At 41.7% G+C, this 18,038-nt stretch overlaps 1 long non-coding RNA gene across 1 annotated transcript in view; it reads left to right on the top strand.

Annotated features, from left to right (window-relative positions):
- Positions 1 to 1,733: 1,733 nt before the first annotated feature.
- LOC137626067 (uncharacterized) overlaps positions 1,734 to 18,038 on the top strand; it is a 64,679-nt gene continuing 48,374 nt past the window's right edge. The window contains exon 1 of the long non-coding RNA XR_011040974.1: positions 1,734 to 1,854. This is a non-coding gene — a long non-coding RNA (uncharacterized lncRNA). The remainder of the gene's footprint in view (positions 1,855 to 18,038) is intronic.

The following is an 18,038-nucleotide window of genomic DNA, read 5'->3' as shown; positions in this document are numbered from 1 at the left end:
ATTTTCTCCAAGTAGGATAATTTCAAACTTTATGGTCCAAACCCGGAGATTTTCTCTTAAGTAGCATAACTTCAAACTTTATGGTCCAAACTTGGAGATTTTCTCCAAGTAGCATCTATAGTAAGTCTGCGGTTCCCAGCTATTTTGTTTAACTATACCCCAAGGGCATTTTTATAATTCCTGTGTACCCCTAAAATTGAGGATGAAAAAAAATCAAATTGATATTGGGATATAATTTTATTAATCAATCGCCTTGCAGATTAAATTATGCTTTGTGCAGTAGCCTACTGACTATTCACTCCACTCCTTGAAGAGTAAAAATGTACCCGAGACTAACTCAATAAACTCCCACGAGATATCCGAATAATTGCAAATATTAAGGCTTTCAAGAGGAAACTGAAGACTTATTCTGCGAGTGTTTCGATAGCGATGATCTAGCAGTAAGGAAGCAATACGCATTGTGAAATGTTAAATGCTCCCGAATGAACATCATAAAACGAATGTGGAGGTCTTATAGAGAGTAGGATTCCACTGTTGTACAGGACCAGATAAGCAACCCTTAAAGTAAAGTACCATTGGGGCTACACCTGCTCCAGGTTGGAAACCCCTGATTAAGTGCAAAGTGAAAATCCGCTCCTGTCGGTCAGTCTTTGCCCCCCCCCCCCCCCGCCCTTATATACGTCACGGGCTCTTTCGCCGACATTTAAAGCTCAAATTTCTTTCATCCAACCATCTATTGAAGGTAGAATAGTACAATTCAACCCTGCATTTAAAGCACACATGAAAACTTTCAATGAGTATAGAAGGTCGAAGCTGAATTGCGTAAAGTGTGTTGAAATTGTTGGTAACAAGAAGCTAATTGCCCTTTCACAAGCCCACGTTATTCAAGTAAGATAATGGTAACAAGTTCGTTGATGAAAATATGCAAATAAGCAATATGTGAGAGAGAGAGAGAGAGAGAGAGAGAGAGAGAGAGAGAGAGAGAGAGAGAGAGAGAGAGATCACATTTTATGTATTAACGAGAAGCTGGGAAATTCATAAGGCCATGTGAATTTAAAAATATTTCTTATGGCAAATTGATCTGATAACAATCTATCTATAATGAGATAAACCTATAATTAGGACAACTAAACAAAATTAATTGTTGCCACATGTTTTTATGATCAATATCCGAAGTGCTGGGTATGATTCGAAAAAAATATATTTCACAAATTTCCAAGAAAATTTTGGAAAATGAAGATGAAATCCCATGGTTATATTATATTTTCAAACTCCACAATATATCAAACGAGCAATCAAAAATTTCTGATATCTGCCAAAGGTAAATGAAGTCGTCCATGCCTAAGATTTATGTGATGGAAATTTAATTAAAATCCGTAGAGGTGTTTTGACGTTATCTTTAAAATGGCAAATCCTGACCATTCCAAAATTTATTGGATTCGTACATGACCTAATATCTATCTGTGGTGAAAAATTCGTCAAAATCCGTCGAGTAGTTTTGACGTAATCGTGTCAACAAACAGACATACACAAATAAATAATCCTACTCGCTTTCATGTACCCATTTTCTTTCAAGTTATTCGGTTAGTTTCCACGTTACCAACAGATGTCACGAATGCGCCAGTTGTGACGTAATTTTCTGTGTGAATCGAGAGTCCATGGCTTCCTCTCAGCCAGTTTGTGATGATTTGTCAAAGGCTGCGTTAAACCGGCAATTTGCTGCTAAACAAAATTGAAGGCATTTGGCCCCTATAGCTGTGTCCAACTCTCCATCGGTGTGTAGCCCAACGGTCTTGAAGTGTTAATTGATGTGGTGTTCTGCTTACTGATTTAGAGGTTGGTAATTATTTTAAGGTAATGTTATTAAGTGATTTATAAGAAAGCTGTGACTTTGATAGCATTGGAATTGTGTTAAAAGGAATATATTTAAATATGTACATTTGTACCCCCGTGAGACACAGGGTCTGGAGGGACCGAGGGAATAGTGAACATGCTCGCGTTTGTAGTTTAATTTGTTTCGTAGTCTGACTTTGAAATTCGCCTTAATCACTAAAAATACGCGTTAGTTTTGTAGTATATTACTTATGGAAACTTATAATCGATTAGATGGGGATAACTTGATATACATATGGTAATGACTATTCTAAGTGAGTTTGCCATAAATTGCTCTACACTATCGTATTGTCAGTGGCTATCAACATACAGTACATTATTATTATTATTATTACTATCCAAGCTACAACCCTAGTTGGAAAAGCAAGATGCTATAAGCCCAGGGGCTCCAACAGGGAAAAATAGCCCAGTGAGGAAAGGAAATAAGGAAATAAATAAATGAAGAGAACAAATTAACAATAAATCATTCTAAAAACAGTAACAACGTCAAAACAGACATGTCATACATAAACTATTAACAGCAACAAAAACAAATATGTCATAAATAAATTATAAAAAGACTCATGTCCGCCTGGTCAACAAAAAAGCATTTGCTCCAACTTTGAACTTTTGAAGTTCTACTGATTCAACCACCCGATTAGGAAGATCATTCCACAACTTGGTAACAGCTGGAATAAAACTTCTAAAACTTATAATAACCGATTTGCTGCTCTTTTCATATGACAAACGTACCACGAGGAGCTTTACCGTTGAACTCTTCTTAATATTTGAATATTTTTTCTTAAAATTTTAATCTGCATTTCAAATACACACGTATTTTTAAAACTCTTGCCAACCGGACCTGGTAGCCTTGTTAAAGGGGTGTGTTGGCCTAGATATCTTTGAGTAATCTCTTGCAAGGCTGAAACTGTTTAAACGGGCCTATTGTTTAAAGCCCCTAAATGCCGGCAATGGTGGCTGCCATATTGAAAAGCTAGCAGGGTGACAGCCATATTGAAAAGCTAGCAGGGTGGCAGCAATATTGAAAAGGGATATCATTAAATTCAACTAGTATATTTGAATATATGCATTGATAATAAATGTCTATTAATGAAGAGGCTGCGGGGAGAGGGGTGAGATAATTATTTTTGAAGCGATCTAAGTTTAAGAAATTCCTAAGATATGTATACACTAGTGTACATTTTCCTTTTTTGTTTCTCAGATTAAGTAATAACACTCCTGCGTCTTAGGATTAAATTAAATTTTCAGAATTAAAGGTCAGATTCTTGACATTAGTCGAAGTTTTTTCTATATATATCTTTTAATAGAGCCATTTGTCTAAGGCTCTAGATTTGAATTACTTTTGATATTTTGACATAGGTTATGTAAGCGTGTATGAAAACAAGAGGGAAAAGTCGCCGTAATCCAGTAAGCACACCCATGGTCTTTATTTCGTTTGTTATCGGAGAACAATATTACCGACTTCTTGTAAGCTGTTGCCCATATCTTGTTAGACTAGCCTTATGTAAATGGAAGGAGGTAAGTTATGCTACGTTATGTCTCAAGTGTATGCCTACTTTTGGTAGTTTAATTTTTGATGTTGCTTTTGAATGGTGAATTACCATAATCAGGTATATCATGAGCTTATTCAAGCTTCATCTTATACTTTACGGTAAGTGTTATTGACGCAGTAACCTATTTTAGTGGCAGGCAATGAGTTATTTAATGAAGTAGGTTGTTTCCATATGCAGTCCCTATTTTATTTTGAAAAAAAAAAATGTTGGAATTTCACGTAGTTATTGATGCAAGTGTGGGGGAGCATTTAATTGGAAAAAGATTTTAGTACCAACAGTCAACTTTATTTGTGCTATGTCAGCGATGAAAGGTTGATTTTGTTATTGCATTTAACAAAGTATATGGCTTTGTCACTTGTTTTTACACTGGTTGTTATAGTTGCAGCTGCAGCAGTTTGTTTATATGGGATTCTTGGCTTGTTTATTTGGGCATGGATGGACCAGTGTTTTCGGCCTGCTATAGTAACATTTTTTTTTTTCAACTTATGGTCAATTTGTCTGAAAATTTACCAAGTTTTCAATGGCAAAGGCTTGCTAAAGGTGTATTCCGTGCTAGATTTTCATATTTATTTTACCATTTTAATTGAAAGGGGGATTGTGTATTTTTTTTTTAACTTTTGTCTTGAGTTATAGAAAATCATGGAAAATGCTTACTAATAAAGGAGTATGCTACATGAACTCTCATATAATTCCGAAAGGACCATTATTTCAGTCTGAAATCAATAGTTAACAAGATATTCCCAATATATCCTTCATTGATGGATGTCACCCAGTGGAAACCGGGGATTTAAGGTGGGGAAAATTTACTGGTAAATCAATGATAAAGTAACCATTTCTTTATACATTCTGTGGGACTCATAAGTCCACGAAAAAATTACGCAATATTGCATACTCTTCCACTGAAATATTTATTTTACTTTGGTTTAGTTGTACATACCACATGTATCCTCTCCAGTTAGCATGTTTGTACATGCCTTGTGACCTATGTAATATTAGGATGGGTATATTAGGTTCGGTGGTCTTTTATGAATCTAGAAATGTTGATTTTTTTCCTGTTTTCTCCCACCCAAAATCCTAGGTTCACACCTGCCCAACGTGAAGGGGAGTGATAATGGAAGAACTGTTCAATTGCTGCGTAAGTTAAGGTCACAAAGCACGCTATTTACAGTAGAAAAAGTTTTTCCATTGGAAATGTTTGCTGGTGGGTGCTAGGACTATCGTTCGCATAGAAAATTACTTTCCATTCCATTTTCTATGGAGGCGTTCTTAAGTGTTTATAGTATTACTACCTAACTCAAGCGAGATAATTTGTTTTTTGTTCTGCTCTATGTTTGATCCGGCCACGATTAAACATTACCTGTATCTCATTGCTCCTATGTTCTGGCAAGCGCAAAATGTTGCTATGCGCGTTAACCCCGTTGGCTAGTGTGTTGTTGATTACCTTCGTTACCCAGCAATTCATGGTTATGGTTTTAAACTAATACTGTATAGGCCTACTGGTAACATTTTATTGAAATATGCTGATTAAAAGTCTTGGGATAGTCGTTAATGTAAAAGATAACCTATTTGGTGACCGTATTGTAGTGATGGTACTTTTTTGGGGCTCAAGCCATGTCGTCCTGATGGAAGGTTCCTTCAGTAGCTTCCTTTGGCTATATATGACTACCATAATATTCCCAGAGAATTAAACTTAAGGTTTTCACAGAATTCTAACTTCTGGCATGAGCACTCTAAGGATTTCCCTTTAGAATATTGTATATCGACAGGGGACGCATGCATTAACACGTCACGTGGCCATCTGCACCCCACCTAGCGTTTACGCTTCGAGGGGGAAAGGTGGCGAGGTAACTTAGGTGCTGTTCCAAAGTTACCCTACCTTAGTTACTGTTACGGTACTCGCAGCGTAAACAGACGCCATACTTGTGTGACGTCACGTCCGTCCTCATTCCTTTCTAGGTAGCTCACCGCTGAGCTTGTTTGTTACCATTGATCAACCTTAATCTTGTGCATCTTTCGCCATGTCTCAACATTCTGCATCGCCGCCTTCTGGAAAGTTGAGTACCAGGTTCTTGTATTGTTTAGATAAGCTCTAGCCGTAGAGTAACGATTATTTACGCTAAAATCTTGTGTTTTGTGGCAGAGCTGTGCCTTGCCCGGAGGCGCCATTTTACGGCGCAGCTGTTCGTCTTGCCTGCGTTATTTAGCTAGCCAGAACAGCCTTCCCGGCCATATAACTAATCAAATATCATTAGTTATTTAGTCTTCATTATTAGGAATAAGTTATATTATGCCGTTGGTAGTCTTCGGCGCTCTGTTAGCCGACCCCATACTAGTCTTTCAGCCTAGCATAGGCCACAGCCTAGTGTTCATGTTTACTTCTGCATGATTTAATAGTGTTCCTAGTGTTATGTTAATGAAGATACAGTATAAGCATTTTTAAACATGTACAAGATTCAGTATTGCACATATCTTTCGCCTTCGAGGGACCATACAAGGGACCGTGCCTGGTCCATCCATGTCGCACCTAACCCAACGTTGGGACCCTTGTATGCTTCCTTATCTCCCCTGTTACCTTTGGGTAACCTCCCTCTGGGTAGCCTTGCTATTCTTAGCCCCTTACCCAAAAAATTTCGGGTAGGTTAGGCTAGGTTGTTCTTCCCTCTTCCCTACCATAGTTTATGGGGGGATTTCGGACAGAATCCCAGAGTACCTATCGTTCATCCCAGTCCACCCTTAGGGAACGCCTCTCCCTTTAGGTATCAACTGAGACTGAAGGTGGAAGGGCCCTGCCTTTCCCCCTTGACTGCTCTTAGTTGGGACACGTCCCTTCCTTCTGTAGCCTAGTGATATGTCTCCCCAGCCCTCCGTCAGGATGCCTGAAAGCTTTAAATCAATTAATCAATCCCCAGCCCTCCCTAATCTAGGAAATCTCCTGGTTAGGTTAGGCCTTGGGGGATTCCGTTTTATTTTAGTTTAGGACAGTACACCAGTTCTGTTCCTACTCTGAGCTTACCTACCCTAGGGTTGGAGAGCACTTCTCTCCTGCCTGGGTAGTATAGAAAACAGATTCCCCCACTCCTTGGGAGCTTTAGGGTCACGACCCCTTTTGCCCCCTCACTCCCCTACGCCCACTCTATCCCTCTGTGTCGGCTTGCCTTCACACGCCTGTCAGTTGTCCTACAATTCACCCTCAGGGAGAATTGTAGGTTAAGCTGTGCTATCCTGCTTGGCTGGCCGCTCTGCTACACTTCCCCCTCATAGTCGAACTATGGGGTAGTGTTAGCAGCCATCCTGCCGGCAGAAGATCACCCTCCCCCCCTGTTCAGTGTGTCCTCTGATCCTCCCTTGGATTAGTATAGGCACCCAGCCATCTGCCGACTCCCTGCCGCCGGGTGATAGGCATATTCCCCCCCTATCATGAGCACACTCCTTCCGGAGGGAAGCCGGTTGGGTATCGGACATTACCCCTCCCCCTTCCCTCCTTATCTTCTCTCTTCTATCATGGTGCCGGTCCACTGCCACCTCCGCTTGCCGACGATAGCTGCCGGCATGCCAGGTGACTTTCCTACTTAATAGGACGTTCCTGTCTGAGGATTACCTAAGGCAACAACCTGCCGGCTGCCGGAGGCCGCCACCCCTTGAAGCCACCCCTTGAAGCCACCCCTTGAAGCCGCCCCTTGTCGCCGCTAGCCGCCAGCACCCCAGGTAACCTTCCTTCTTCATAGGATGTTCCTATCTGAGGACTACCTAAGGCGACAGCCGGCCGGCTGGCGGGGGCCGCCGCTGCCGCCAACTTCTCAGACCATCTTATGTACCCAGCTAGGTTCACCAACGCCGACAGCCTGCTGGGTGCCGGAGGACACCGCCCTGCCGGTGACCTGCTGCCGTGCCGGCGGTCGCCCCTATACGTGTTTCTTTAACTCTCTGCTGCGCAGTGTGTAGCCTTGATGGATTCACCCCACCGGACCAGGCCTCCGGCTTGCCGGGCGACACTCTTGCGGCTTCCAGGGACAAGCACCCCTTCCCCCTGGCTGCCGGCCCCGTGCCGGCAGTCGACCTATACAGCCATATAGCCAGATTGATCTTCTTTGCTGTTTCATACCCTGAAGACTGTCTGAGCTGTATGATTGTACAGTACAATTTTTCCAGCATACTCTGTGCTTCTCAGTACAGTCTCTTACCGGGACCTTCCCAATTATAAAGGGGTTTCTCCTATTTTCCCCCTCTTTTCTCTAGGTTCTGAACGATTTCAGACCTCCACTCTGTAGACAATCCTTTGTAAGGAAGCCTAGTTTGGCTCCCCCATAGGGATACCATTCCCTCTCCTAGAACCTCAGGTCCTAAGGAATTGCCGGCAGAAAAGGTCATGGTAACTGGCTGGACGGGATTCACAAGTATGTGTCTTCCTACTTTTCTAGCTCACCTATCCGGAGCTCAGATAACACACAGAGCTACAGATTAATAAATCTTGAGTTTAAGAGTAATGTAAGACATGACTGTTTTCCATGTACTCGTGTTCTCTTTCTTTTACAGGAAGAGTACCTGAAGTGTGAGAGCCCCTTCTGCTCGGTTCGCCGCCCGGACTTCTACAGGCATAGGGCTTGTCGGACCCACACCCCCTCTACTGCAAAGAAGGTCAACTTAAAATATTGGGATCCACAGTCCTGCTCAATCTGCAAAGGCCTCCTTGATAAGGGGTTCGACAACCCTCCGTCCGCGGAGGCCAGGGACAATGCTCGAGAGAAACTGCGCAAGTGGGTGAGCGGTTTCCAGAACGCCGCCGGGCCGTATCTCCCCAGCGAGAAGATGAGGGCCATGCTTTTCCCGAAAGCATAAGCAGATTCTGTGATCCCCCAGGATCAGATCCCCTTGGTTAAACTGACCATCGTACCAGACATCGAGACTACGCTTAGCAAGTGTCTAGACGAGGTGGAGAGACAACACCGAGAGGACCCTCATGGGCGAGGATCTGGAGGAACCTTACCTTACCCTATTGCCTTATTTTTTGTTTGGGTTCCCCCAGGTCCCTCAGTGTGAGGCACCTCGTATATCCACCAGAGTTGCTAATGCATCTTCCGGTGTATTTTGCATCTTCCAGTCTTGGATGGTCTGGGATGCATCTTGGGTATTTATCGAGCTTATTCTTAAACACATCTACGCTCACTCCTGATATGTTTCTTAGATGAGCTGGCAGCACATTAAATAGTCGCTGCATTATCGATGCTGGTGCGTAGTGGATTAATGTCCTGTGCGCCTTTCTTAGTTTACCTGGTATATTTTTTGGCACTATTAATCTACCTCGGCTTGCTCTTTCTGATATTTTTAGCTCCATGATGTTTTCAGTAATTCCTTCTATTTGCTTCCATGCTTGTATTATCATGTAGCGTTCTCTTCTTTCTAGAGTGTATAGTTTTAAAAATTGCAGTCTTTCCCAGTAGTCAAGGTCCTTAACTACTACTATTCTAGCAGTATAGGACCTTTGTACACTCTATTTGCACAATATCCTTTTGGTAGTGTGGGTACCATATCACATTGCAGTACTCGAGTGTACTACGTAAATAAGTTTTGTAAAGCATAATCATGTGTTCAGCTTTACTTGTTTTAAAGCGTCTGAATAACATTCCCATTTTTGCTTTACATTTAGCCAAGTGTTGCTATTTGGTCGTTGCATAACATATTCCTATTTAACATTACACCAAGGCCTTTAATTGCTTCCTTGTTTGTGATTGTCTCATTATTAGGTCCCTTGTATGCATATACCATTCCTTCTCTGTTTCCATAATTTATTGATTTGAATTTATCGGAGTTAAATACCATCCTATTTATCTCCGCCCATTCATATATTTTGTTTAGATCTCTTTATAGTGAGTTCCTATCTTCATTAAAAGTAATTTCTCTACTTATTCTTGTGTCATCGGCGAAATTTCTCACTACGGAGTTTTCAACATCACAGTCTGTCTGAGATCATAATAACAAACAGCAGTGCAGCTAATACCGTACCTTGTGGCACACCAGATATTACCTGGGCTTCATCTGATTTCTCGTTATTTGCAACCGCTATGTTTTCTGTTTTGCAGGAATTCTTTTACCCATTTTCCTATCTTTCCCACAATATTATGTTTAATCATTTTTTTCTCCAATATGTTATGGTCTACCTTGTCAAAGGCTTTAGCAAAATCTAGATAATCACATCTGCGTCTTTTTCATTTATCATATTTTTATATATGTTTTCATAGTGTGCTATCAGTTGGGTCTGTGTACTTTTTCCAGGCACGAAACAGTGTTGACCCATATTAAACAAATTATTTTTAACCAAATGGTTCATTATTTTCTTTTTTTATTACCCTCTCATACTTTCATAATATGTGATGTTTGACTAACAGGTCTATAATTGCTTGCCTCTAGTCTTGATCCACTTTTGAAGATAGGGGTTATATAAGCTAATTTATGTTTAACATATATCTCGCTCATATCTACACTTTGTCTTAGCAGTATTGCAAGCGGCTTCGCGATAGTGTGTGCAGTTTTTTTTAACAAAATCGCTGGAACTCCATCTGGTCTGACTGCCGATCCATTTTTAATTTAGTTTATAGCCTTGACAATATCTGCTTCATTAATATCTATATCCGTTAGATATTCAACATTTTCTTCTCTCATTTCTGTTTCAATATTCTCATTCGCAATTCTTGGCGTGAACTCACTCTTATATTTTTCTGCTAATATGTTGCATATTTCTTTTTTTTCATTCGTTAGTCGTCCTTCTTAGAGGGCCTATTTCTAATCTCCCTTTATTCATCTTTTTTTTGGATAGGAGTAAAGTACTTTGGAAGATCAGGTGGAATACCCTGATTCGGAGGGCGAGGTCGCCCCTCCACCTCCGGAAGCTCCTGTAGTGGTCGAGGAGCCGCATCGCAGCCCCTGCTGCCCACCACCCAAGATGCCATCCGGGTATTGGTGGCATTGATGGACGAGAAGCTTAATAAGCATTCTGCAGAAATCACAAGTCGTTTGATGGGATGGAAGAAACCGAAGATGATCTCGGTTAAGGACCTTCCTTCCTGCTCGAGTCTAACCCCTGGAGGTACACCGAGCATATGCCAATTACAACTGGCAAAATCTTTATCAACGACAAGTTAGGGTTTATCCTTTTGTGGAATTCTTTCCTAACTTCAAGGCTTACCCAGACTGTTACGTCCGATTTAGGTCCGAACCGGCCTCCAAGGAGGAGACTGAGCCCAAAGAGGTGATTGTTTTCGATCACTCAATAGCCCACGCCATGCTGGCAGAATGCCTGAAGTCGCGGGTTTGCCAACTCAAAAATGCCGGCTCTGAGCAAGGAGCACCCGTCTTTTTTTGCTCCCTCTTCTGCGACCTTTCCCTTCGTGGAAAAGGCCTTCGATGCGGTCATGAAGGCGGTGGAGGAAGGAAAGCCCTGCCCTACCCTGGAGGAGTGTAAGCCTCTTCCTCGCCCTTCCCCCGACGACAGGTTCTGGAAAGACATCCAGTTTACCTTCATGGTTGGGAAGCTGGAAGCCTGACATCGCTGGATGTCAGTTCAATGAGGACCTCACAAAGCTGAATGACCACCTTCTTCGTCGGGAGCAAGAGACCAAGGAAAGACTAGCTGCCTCCCTGTCTCACCGAATTCAGCTCGAGGTCATGGCCGGGGACGGTAGTCCCAGATCTCTATATGGTTCTTGCGAAGACCCAACTATTGACTGTGATGAACAACCTGTACAGCTTCATCAGGGCCCAAAGAACCTGCAGAGAGTTCGTGTTTTTCCAACGCGGCAGTAAAACATGAACCCCAGAAACTAATCTCCTCCAACATCTGGGGTAAGCATCTCTTTCCCTCTGCTCTGGTGAAAGAGATCGTTGACAAAGCCACCTCTGAGAATCTGAACCTTCTCAACAAGTGGGGCATGTCCCGCAAGAGGAAATCCTCTCGGGGAGAAGGCCCTCAGCCTAAGAGGAAACCCTCCAAACCAAGACCACAGCAGCGTCAACAAAAACGCCAGTTTCCGGCTCCCGCTACTCCCCAAGTGGTCGCACAGCCGCAACAGACCTTTCAGTTGGTCCCCCAACCGATGGTGTCACAATCACCGGTCTTCACCCCTGCCTATGAACGACAGTCCTCTACCTTTCGTCCCAGAGGTAGAGGCTCAGGCAGAGAATCCTCGCGCCGTCCCTCCAGGGGCAGAGGAGGAAGGGGAGCTAGCGGCAGAGGTGGCAAACCCTTGGGAAACCAGAAGCAATGAAGTGCTTTCGGTGGGAGGAAGACTCCGCCACTTTCAGGATCGCTGGACCTTCGATCCTTGGGCACACAGCATCATCAAGAAGGGACTGGGTTGGAGCTGGACACAACCACTTCCAACCTTCCACCAATTCTTCCACCCATCAACCCCCCTCTTGGAAGAATGTCCTAGAACTCTTGAACAAGGTGATCAAGAGGGTAACCCCCCAGATGCTGAAGCCTTGATGAGGATGGGGGGCTTAGGGACTAGCAGTTGGGCTTTAATGAACAATGGGAACTACTTCCCCACTGGACCTCGGTGCCCAACTGTTGATCCAACTAAATTAGTCAGCACTTTCTCTCCGTTCCTTTGATTACTTCTTATTTTCTCCCATCTCTTCCTCTTGGGCATGAACTTGTTGATGACTTTAGCTTGTACGACTTAGGTTTTGACTGCTGCTTTGGATTTGGCGCAGGGTGGGATGGATGTCATGCCATCTCAACCTGTACAAATTTAGACGCCATCACCCTCTGGCAGACCCCATTGGGTGCAGACTAAGTCTGTTAAGAGTCGGGCTCCAATGATCCGGTTTTAAGTCACCCATATTTGCGGGTAATGGGTGACGCTAGGCATTGGAGTCGTCGGTGGGAGGGGCTAACTACCCCCACTGACCAGTGTACGCCCACCTTAAGAGAGGCAGCCCCTCTCTAATAGAGGACTGGTCCCCGCTGAAGCCTCTTCTCGTGTTGGGCCACATGGGATAGGAGGACTGAAATCCTCTGATAAGAGGTGGATAACCCGGCTTGCTTCTACTCCTAAAACTAACCCCTCTGTTGACGACCCGGAAACTCTAAAGGACCATGCTACTTATGTTCAAAAACAAAGTAATTTGGGTGACATGGAGAATTTGCGAATCCTTCACATCACTCAGATCCCCATTGAAACCAATTACGATGCTCTATATAAATTATTTCAATGTTATGGTCACATCAGGGAAATTAGGATGAGGCTTGAAGGTGACAAATGGGATTCATGGATATCATTTGATAACCATGATGAAGCATTCAAAGCTATCAATGATATCATAAATATTAAAATCAGTAATTTGAATTTCAAGGGTGCTCTTTGCGATCGGGTACCCAAGAATCTGGATGTATATAGGCCTGCAGATTGGATTGATAAAAGTATAGAGGTAGTTGTACCTTCCCAGAGAAAGCCAAAACCACCAAAGTGGCTTATTGCTCAATCAAAAGGGAGTACTGGAAATTATTTCAAAATATGTAAATTTCTTCAAAAGAAAGTAGGTACTATCGCACCAGGAGATATATCTCGGTTTGGAAAGAACAGTTTCCTAATAAGTGCCAAATCAGAAACTCAATCGGTTATACTTTCCAATTTAAATACAGATAACGAAGACATAAAGCTGGATGTGAAACCCCATCTAAACTTCAGTTATGGAAGGGGAGTAGTTTTTAATAGAGACTTATATGAATTCACAGAAGAGGAGATATTGGCCATGTGTCCTTTAACTGTGTGGAAAGTGCATAAAGTCCCTGGAACGTCAATGATTATCCTGACTTTCCAGGATGCTGATGTGCCTTTCCACATTTACATAGAGAATGAACGAATTAAAGTGCGAACTTTTAAGCAGAAGCCGCTGCAATGTTTTAATTGCTATAGATATGGGCATCCATCTAAAGTATGTAAGAATGATAAAATGTGTAGTACATGCTCTAATGTTTACCATGGAGACTGTACACTAGAGGCCAATTGTATAAACTGCAATTTGAATCACAAATCTACGGATAGGAACTGCCAGCAATATAAATTAGAAGAGGCTGCTCTCAATAAATCCAGTATTGAACACATAAGTGTGGGGCATGCCAAGAGACTATTGAGTAAATCAGCAAGTTATGCAAAAGTATTGAAATCCGGAGAAAAAATGAGGCAGGAGACATCCAGCCCACCTAATACTGCCTCTATTCCCCAGAAAAGAAATTTGCCATCTTCTGATAGAATTCTAGAGGATAAGGCAAGAATATCACGTAAGACCTTTCTCACCTCTAGTAAACCTTTGTCCCCCACTACAAAGGATAATTCTAACCTCTCTCAGGCTATATCTTTGCCTGATTTGATGGAGGTTCCACATGAAACAGAATTATCAGGTGCGCCTGTAGTGGGGAAAGCATCAAAACCTAATAAATCACCACCTGTCAATAGGAAAAGAGAGAGACCTCCATCTCTCTCACCCCCATCCATTAAAAACACAAAGTTATGTCATCAAATAGATATGATGTTTTGCCTGTTGATATTTCAGATCAACAGGAAAACTTCTTGAATCAATCAAAAATTCAAGTGGAGGTCCACCATCCCCCACAAGAAATAGGTAACAACAACACTGAAAAGGCTAATATAAAACCTAATTTATCAAGACCCAAACTTAAGAAGCCTACAGAAAATATTGTCAAATCAAAAACTGTCAATGGGAAGACCTCATCAAAGATGTCTTCCAGAAAATAATACATAGTTTTTTCATCCATTTTGCAATGGAATTGTCAGGGTTTGAGGGCCAAATATGAAGAACTTAAGCTCTTAATTCACGAGCATTCCCCCATAATTGTATGTCTCCAGGAGAGCAAGCTTGATGCTAATACCCCTTGTCCTCGCGAATATATTAGTTATAGGACACCTTATGATCACGGAGTAGGGAGCCATGGCGGAAGTCTCATGTACATTTTAGCCTTTTTAAAACCCGGTAAAGACAAGTTTTTAGCAGCAAACTATCGTCCTATTGCATTGACATCTTGTTTATGTAAAATCATGGAGAAGATGGTCAATGCAAGGCTGATATGGTACCTTGAAAAGAAAGGTATTTTATCACCGATTCAATGTGGATTCCGAAAAATGCACTCAACGACTGATGTGTTGATACGACTTGAGTCATCTATTTGTGAAGCCTTTGCTTCCAAACAGCACCATGTTACAGTATTTTTTGACCTTGAAAAGGCATATGATACCACATGGAGATATGGTATTCTTAAAACCATTCATGAATTGGGATTGAGAGGAGAGCTGCCACTATTTATTCAGGCATTTCTTTCACGTAGAGTTTTTCAAGTGAGAGTGGGGGAGACTCTATCAGAGAGTAAGTGCCAGGAAGAAGGAGTTCCTCAGGGTAGTGTGCTGAGTGTAACCCTTTTTGCACTAGCAATTAATGGGATATCCTCAGCCATTCCCCAGGATGTTCTCTCAACATTATTTGTGGATGATCTCTCAATATCATTTGCTGGCACTAGAATGGCAATGGTTGAGAGAAAAATCCAACTCTCTATTGATAAAATTATCCAGTGGGCTGACATGAATGGATTTAAGTTCTCGACAAGTAAAACTACCATTGTCCATTTTTGTCGTATCCGGGGAGTACATCCAGACCCGGATATATACATTAAAGGTCAACGGATACCATGTGTATCGGAAACCAAATTTTTAGGTTTGATATTTGACTGTAGACTTACATGGGTTTCTCACCTAAAAGCGCTAAAAGCTAAATGTGTTGAAGCTCTGAATATCTTAAAAGTATTGGCCCATACATCATGGGGGGCAGACCGCAATACTATTTTAAAATTATACAAGGCCTTGATTTTTTCCAAAATTAGTTATGGTTGTGAGGTATATTCTTCAGCCACCCCAAGCCGGTTAAAAATATTAGACTCGATACATCATGCAGGTATTAGATTATCTACTGGAGCTTTTAAAACCTCGCCTATCCCAAGTCTCCTTGTTGATGCTGGAGAGTTACCTCTAGACCTTTACCGAATGTCTTCCATTCTTCGGTATTGGTTTAGATTGCAAAGACTCCCTAGCTCTCTAGCCTTTCAGACTGCAAGCCTTGTAAGACACGCATCATACTTTGAGTTGCACCCAAAATCTCCTCAACCTTATGGCTTTCGGGTGAAACGATTTTTAAATAGTCTGGATATAATTAGAAATAAGGTACTTCCATTCAAGGTATCATCAACGCCTCCATGGAAATTACCTGACATATCTTTTTGTAAATACTTTATTGGAGTTAAGAAGAATATGACTGACTTAGAATCCAGGTCTCTTTTTATGGAACATGTCGAAGAACATAGGGGATCGACTTTTATATATACTGATGGCTCCAAATCTGATGCTGGCGTTGGATTTGGAGTACATAGTAATGATTTTAATTGTAGAGGTGCACTTCCTCTAACAGCTTCCATATTTACTGCCGAACTGTATGGCATATTAACCGCTATTGAGAAAATAGCTTTGGAAAAGGAGGGTAATTTTACAATTTTTAGTGATGCAAGGAGTGTTCTTCAAGCTTTAGAAGTTTTTAATTCTAGTAACCCTCTAGTTTTAAAGATTTTAGAATGGCTTTTTATTATTGGACGGAAAGGTATAACTGTTCGATTTTGTTGGGTTCCAGCACATGTAGGTGTGTCTGGGAATGAGAAGGCAGATTTACTGGCGAAGAATGCGGCATCCGAGTTGCTACCAAGGAGGTATCCCATTCCATGTAACGATCTCCTACCTTACATCAAGAAATTGGTTTGTGATAAATGGCAACAGCACTGGGACAGTCAAGACGGCAATAAAATGAGGGAAGTAACAAATATCATATCACCTTGGAGGTATAACATGATTCCCCGAAAATGGGAGACGACTCTTTGTCGTCTCCGTATTGGTCACACACGGTTGACACACGAGTTTCTGCTGAAGGGCCAACACCAACCGTATTGCGAGGACTGCTTAGTACCTTTAACAGTGAGGCATTTGTTGACCGAATGCCCTAATTTTACTAACTTAAGAAATAGATATCTGTTTGAGGCTCGAGGTGAGGATGGCAGGTTTATCCTTGCCAAGATTCTTGGACATGATGTGTCTTACTATGCGAGCGGAATTTTTAGATTTATTTCAGAAGCAGGTCTTCTGAAAACTATTTAACTATTTTAATGACTTCTTAATTTTTATGGTTTTAATCGAATTCTCTTTTAATTTTCATATACAGTAAATGGTATCGGCGTCAATGACCTTAGATGTCAGGATGCCAGAAAACTTTCAATCAATCAATCAATCATGTACATTCGTCGAGATGTTCCCCAAATACCTATATCTATACGTACAACCCTGCAGGCAGTTGTTGTACAAATTGATATAGGGAGAAAATATACAATATGCTCTCTGTACTTACCTCCAAATGATGATATTTTATATGATGATTTAGCAGAGGTCATTCAACAACTCCCTCAACCTTTTCTCTTACTGGGAGATATGAATGGTAGACATCCTTTATGGGGTGATGTTTTGGCCAACACAAGGGGCAATATTATCTCATCAATTGTGGAGAATGAGGATGTGGGACTCCTTAATACAGGAGAGCCCACACACTTCCATGTTCAGACAGGTACTTTGTCATGCATTGACCTTTCAATTGCAAGCTCTAACTGCCTTCTTGATTTTGATTGGAGGACATTAGACGATTGGCATACTAGTGATCATGCACCAATCATTATAAACACCAACAAGGATCCGCCTTTGCAAAGATTGCCACGTTGGAATCTAGACAAGGCAGACTGGGTTAAATTTTGTGAGCTAAGTGAAATCGAAGGGAGAGCAGAACAGTTTGAAAGTGTTGATGATGCCATAGACCTACTGAATGGAACTCTTAATACAGCAGGAGTCAATTCAATTGCCAAAACAACAGGGTTATTCAAACGACGACCAGTCCCGTGGTGGTCTTCAGAACTAACTGCACTCCACAGAGCCACAAGAAGATCTCTAACACGATTGCATAGACGCAGAACTGATGAGAATTTAATTATGTACAAGAAATGTAGAGCACAGTTCCGTCGTGCCATGAAAGAAGCAAGGCGCCAGTCATGGATGTCTTTTGTTTCCTCCATTAACAGTAGAACACCACCATCTTCTGTGTGGAGGAAAGTAAAAAAGATAGCTGGCAAATTCACCCCCAACCCACCACCAGTGTTGAGGGTGAATGGCCAGTATGTAACTGAAGCAAATGAAGTTAGCAATGCCCTGGCTAATCATTTTTCAAATGTATCTAGCAAGTGTGAAGGAGCCCCTGGTCACCAGTATAGGAGCACTGAAGAAAAGAAAATTTTAAATTTTGCAACAAGAAGGGAAGAGTCGTATAATTCTCCTTTCACTGAAAGAGAATTTGATTCCGCACTTGCTCATTGCAATGATACAGCCCCTGGACCCGATGGAATTCCATATGCAATGATTAAACATGTACATTTTAATACAAAGCTATTTATTTTAAGTATTATTAATAGAATATGGCATGATCATAGTTACCCAAGTGTTTGGG

The sequence above is a fragment of the Palaemon carinicauda genome, chromosome 33 (assembly GCF_036898095.1).
Source record: "Palaemon carinicauda isolate YSFRI2023 chromosome 33, ASM3689809v2, whole genome shotgun sequence".
Lineage (NCBI taxonomy): Eukaryota > Metazoa > Arthropoda > Malacostraca > Decapoda > Palaemonidae > Palaemon > Palaemon carinicauda.
Note: the sequence above shows the minus strand (reverse complement) of the source record. Positions and strands in the feature narration are given on the sequence as shown.